Source organism: Oncorhynchus kisutch, linkage group LG18 (assembly GCF_002021735.2).
Source record: "Oncorhynchus kisutch isolate 150728-3 linkage group LG18, Okis_V2, whole genome shotgun sequence".
NCBI classification, from domain to species: Eukaryota; Metazoa; Chordata; class Actinopteri; order Salmoniformes; family Salmonidae; genus Oncorhynchus; species Oncorhynchus kisutch.
In genome coordinates, this window is record NC_034191.2 from 66589455 (window position 1) to 66595252 (window position 5798).

At 52.9% G+C, this 5798-nt stretch overlaps 1 pseudogene; it reads left to right on the top strand.

Moving 5' to 3' along the window:
• Positions 1-1058: 1058 nt before the first annotated feature.
• LOC116354713 (zinc finger homeobox protein 4-like) lies at positions 1059-4867 on the top strand (annotated as a pseudogene).
• Positions 4868-5798: the final 931 nt, after the last annotated feature.

Below are 5798 nucleotides of genomic sequence, written 5' to 3' on the forward strand. Positions count from 1 at the left end.
GATATAAAACTGTATTTTTTTGTGAAGAATCAACAACAAGTGGGACACAATCATGAAGTGGAACGACATTTATTGGATATTTCAAACTTTTTTAACAAATCAAAAACTGAAAAATTGGGCGTATATACTCTTGAATTGGATTTGGGCCAGGGAGAATTGGATTTGGGCCAGGGAGAGTGTTGAAGGGTGTGGAGTTGAAGGTGGGGTTATTTGGATGAATCAGATTTGTCATCTGGAGTACGGTCAGACTGAGCTCTGTGTGTTTGTTTGTGATGTGTAGTTTAGCTGCTCCTCTCTCTCTGTGATCTACTGTAGTTGGTGTTGATACCATGTGCCTGTGGAGTTGAAGGTGGAGTGACTGGTGTCTAATCTGTATGCCTGTTGGTGCTGGTGGCTGGCCAGTGTGGACAGGGCTTGGGGAGGGCATGGAGAAGAGGTTTAATCAATGACGCCGGTGTGTTAATCAGGAAGTGTTAGCTACATGCTGAGGGGTCTTTACCAGGCACAGATTTAGGCTAAGCTGATTTTCTTACTGACACAGGAGTCAGACTTTTCTCTCCTTTGCTCCTCTCCTGCTCTCATGGCCAGAGCGAGGGATCAGTCACATTCGTTCACTCCTCCCTCTGTTTCCAGGGCATTAATCAGTGAGGGGTCAGAGAGAGAGGGACTCAGGGAAACCTTTGTGTGGTGTTCAACTGCTTTCAGGGGGCAGGCGATAGGTTCTGGCTGTCAGCTCTAAGACAAAGCTGCTCAGATCTATTCACATTTATATTGGATTTTCTCTTTTCACAAGTTGTCAGGGGGCTTCTTTAACTTTAATGGTAAACTCTGTGGTAGGCATTCTCTTGGCAGTCAGCATTCAATAGTCACATTTTGAGTTGCATACATTTGAAATTATTATGGGATTTTGTTGTATAATATTGTGCCTTTTTGATAAACAGTGTGATTGCTATTGTTGTAATACTTTATTAATGACTTTCGCACTCTTTTTTCTCTTTCGTTCTTTCTTCAGGTCCCTGTCTGATTGGATGAGATGAGATCCCCATGTAAAGGTCGCCATGGCAACCTGTGACTCCCCTTCTTTCGTCTTGCGGCAGGAAAATGGCCATAAGCTGTCGTCGCTGCCAGCAGGGCCGTGTGACGCAGAGGAGACCGAGAGATACCGAACTGCTGCTGCCGCTGGGATGGATCCCACCGCTAATACCAATGACACTGTCGCAGCACCAGAGAACAGCCCTGCTACCCTCCATAATGCCACAGACACCGGCAGCCCTCTGAGGACGGAGCAGCAGACCCGGATAGAAAGCTTTACCGGAAACGGGACTGTTACCGGAACCGGGACTGTTGTATCGGGTTTGGACCATGTCCACACTTCTGCTTCGCTGGTGGCCCCAGCAAAGGAGATCCCCTGTAATGAATGTTCCACTTCCTTCTCCAGTTTACAGCAGTACATGGAGCACCATTGCCCCAACGCTCGCATGCCTAACACAGCAGGGCGGGAAGAAGAGGAGGAGGAGGGCGAGAGTGAGGGAGATGGGGAGCCTGATGGAGTGGCAGAGGTGTGTGAGAGAGACAGCGAGATGGACGAGTTAGAAGATAGTGACGTGGAGAACCTGTGCGGTGAGATCGTCTACCAGCCAGACGGATCTGCCTTCATCCTGGAGGACTCCAAAGAGCATCGCGGTGACGGCACCAGGGGCCTTCTGTCACCCCAAAACTTCCCCCTAACCCCCAGAATCCCACCGCTGCCACCAATAAATCCCAAAGCGGTTTGACCACCCATGGGGGGAATCGGGACAGGGCGGAGTTGCCTGCAGCTGCACCCATATCCTTCTACCCACAGGTCATCAACACTTTCCACATTGCGTCATCCCTCGGGAAAGCATTCCCGGCCGACCCGGCGGCGACATCGTCGTTCCCAAATACCTCAGCGTTCGCAGGCGCCGGCAGCCCGGTGTTGCACAGTTTCCGTGTCTACGACCTTCGCCACAAGAGCGACAAAGACTATTTGACGGTCGACGGCGCAGCCAAAAACTCCTGTGTGTCCAAAGATGTCCCCAACAATGTGGACTTGTCCAAGTTCCAGGGCTGTGTGAGCGACGGACAGAGGAAGCCTGTGCTGATGTGTTTCCTCTGCAAGCTGTCGTTCGGCTATAGCCGGTCGTTTGTGACGCACGCCGTCCATGACCACCGGATGACGCTCAACGAGCAGGAACAGAAGCTCCTGAGCAACAAGCATGTCTCTGCCATTATCCAGGGGATCGGCAAGGACAAAGAACCTCTTATAAGCTTTTTGGAACCAAAAAAATCCTCTAACTCTGTGCTACCCCACTTTCCTACCGCCGCTAACTTCCTAGGTCCCGACCCGGGGTTCCGCGGCCTGTGGAACACGTTCCACGCTGAGAACGCTGATTCCCTCCAGGCTGGATTTGCTTTCCTGAAAGGGAGCGCGAGCTCGAATCCCGCCGACCAAACCCCCAGAACCCCACCCATGCCAAAGGCCGAGACCAATCCAAACATCGGGGGGTGTGACCGGCGCCTCCATCAGAACGCCCACCAGTTCTGCGTCCCTCCTTCGCTCATCTCCCATGGCGACAGGCCGGGAGCGGGATTCTTCAGAGAGTGACTGCGAGGGCCGTGCTCCACGGACTTTGCATCCCAATGGACAGCGGTTGGACCTGAACCCGTACCCGCTGATCAAACACGAGCCGGGCACAGAAGGAGGAGAGAGTCCAGAAGAAGACATGGAGGACATTTACTCCAACGGAGGGGTAGAAATGGAGACGGAGGAGGATGAACGGGTGGGCGACAGCACCAGTAGCAAAGATTTCCCTCTTTTAAACCAAAGTATTTCCCCCTTGTCCAACAGCGTGCTGAAGTACAGCGACAACAAAGATCCCTCACCCTCCTCTTCCTCCTCCCGTGAGGAGATGGAGAAGAATCAGCTGAACTCAGCCCCAGCCAGAGATAGAGATAGCAGTAACGACTCAACCAGTGAAGCCCTGGGTGGTCCAGATGGATTTTCCCCCTCCTCTCACCTGATGATGCCACGAGACGACGAGAGTCCGGGACCCCTGCATCAGCATGGGGAAACCCTGGAACCCCTGGCACGCCGGGGTACCCCTGGAACCCCCGGACTGGCCGAGGGGTCCCCAGGCAGTGGTGTAGAGTGCCCCAAATGTGACCACGGTCTTAGGGTCCTCCCGATCCTTAGGTGGACACATGACATGATGCACTCTCGTAACTCCTGCAAGACACTGAAGTGTCCCAAGTGTAACTGGCACTACAAGTACCAGCAGACACTGGACGCCCACATGAAGGAGAAGCACCCAGAGTCTGGAGGGTCCTGTGTGTACTGCCGTACCGGGCAGGCTCACCCACGCCTGGCCCGGGGAGAGAGTTATACATGTGGATACAAGCCCTTCCGCTGTGAGGTTAGTCTCTCTTTCTTTGTTTCTCTGATCCTTTCTACTTCGCTCTCTCTTACTTACACTCTCCCTCTCTCTGTTCCTTTCTATGTATCTCTATAAATAACCCCCTCTATCTCTGATTTCTCTCTAGGTGTGTAACTACTCCACCACGACCAAGGGCAACCTGAGCATCCACATGCAGTCGGACAAGCATCTGAACAACGTTCAGACACTGCAGAATGGGGGGCACTGAACAGCAGTACAACCACAACCACACCCACACCCACAGCCATACCCACACCCCCTGCCACAGCCATGCCAACCCTGTGCCCCAGCGCCAGCCTGGGGGAGGCTGTGGTACCCCGTCACCCTCCAAGCCCAAACAGAAGCCCACGTGGCGTTGTGAGGTGGGTGACACTACGCGTTGGATCAGGGCTATTCTAGTTCATTAGCCACTGTTCTGGCTCTGATTAGAAGTTAGACAGGTCTAGGATCATCTTCCCATAATCCATTAGGGGAAAAACCACAAATCTGTCTTGCATCCTACTGTGTTTCACTCTGTTAACTCGTACACCTGTATATGAGTACTTACACAGAACAAACATAGAAACACAACATGTAAACTGCTGGGGGGGGGGGGTTGCGGAGGAGTGTTTCTGTCTGTAATAAAGCCCTTTTGTGGGGAAAAACTCATTCGGATTGGCTGGGCCTGGCTCCCCAGTGGGTCAGCTTGGCTCCCCAGTGGGTCAGCTTGGCTCCCCAGTGGGTCAGCTTGGCTCCCCGGTGGGTCAGCTTGGCTCCCCAGTGGGTCAGCTTGGCTCCCCAGTGGGTCAGCTTGGCTCCACGGTGGGTCAGCTTGGCTCCCTGGTGGGTCAGCTAGGCTCCCCGGTGGGTCAGCCTGGCTCTCAAGTGGGTGGACCTATGCCTCCCAGGCACACTCATGGCTGTGCCCCTGCCCAGTCATGAGGAATCCATCGATTAGGACCTGATGAATGTATTTCAATTGACTGATTTCCTTATATGAACTGTAACTCAGCAAAATATTAGAAATTGTTGCATGTTGCATTTGTACAGTATTCTTGTTCAGTATAGTTACCACACATCCTTTGGGAACCCATTCAACAAATTCTCCTCACCATTTATATATATATACACCTCTGCTCTTGTCCTCCTCCAGGTGTGTGACTACGAGACCAACGTGGCGAGGAACCTGCGCCATCCACATGACCAGCGAGAAACACATGCACAACATGATGCTGCTGCAACAGAACATGAAGCAGATTCAACACGGTCTGCACCTGGGTCTGGCCCCGGCCGAGGCTGAGCTCTACCAGTACTACCTGGCTCAGAACATCAGCCTGACCGGGGTCAAGCTGGAAGCCCCGGCCCAGAAGCCCAGATGATTAACCCCTTCCAGCTGGAACCCCAATACGTCCGCTGTACTCGGCTCTGGGCTAGGTGAGACTTTCAGTCTTCTCTTTGGTCTCTATTTTGTATGTNATCAACCTCTCTCCCCTGTCCCTGGTTCCTATCTCCTCTCTCCTGTCCCCTGGATCCCTGCATCCCCCTCCTCTCCCCTCTCCCTCATCAACCTCTTCCCCGTCCCCTGGTTCCCTATCTCCTCTCCCCTGTCTCCCTGATCCCCCCTCCTCTCCCCTCTCCCTCTATCTACCTCTCTCCCCTGTCCCTTGATCCTACATCCTTCTCCACTCTGTCCTCCATCTCTCTTCCCCCTTCTATCTCTCCTGCCTTGCCTTCCCCTTCTTCTCTCCTTCCCTTGCCTTCCCCCTTCTATCTCTCCTTCCCTTGCCTTCCCCCTTCTATCTCTCCTTCCCTTGCCTTCCCCCTTCTATCTCTCCTTCCCTTGCCTTCCCCCTTCTATCTCTCCCTTCCCTTGCCTTCCCCCTTCTATCTCTGCTTCCCTTGCCTTCCCCTTCTATCTCTCCTTCCCTTGCTTTCCCTTCTATCTCTCCTTCCCTTGCCTTCCCCTTCTGGTGGTCTGTAAGCAACCCCCTCCCTTTGTCTGTTCCCTCCCGCCCTCCCTTACTATGTCCCCTGCTATCATTCCCATATCTGTCATGGTAGATCTGGGAATAGGACTCCACAGTCTCCTGCACACAGACAAACGCCCTGACCTGGACCAACTGACCCTCGGGGGGGTTCACACATCTGGCTATTAATGTCACAGCATCTCTAAAATGGTATCTCCCAACTCACAGCTCATCGGAGCTGAGGACGGCCCTGTGTGTTCCCTCAGGAGGAAAAGAGGAGATAGCGAGAAGGGGAGGGGGCTCAACTATAGCAATTAAACAAAACATAGTGACTGTCAATCAAAGCTTATATCAATGCTGGATGACCATCTGGTGGTGGTGAAGAAATAGGAGAGAT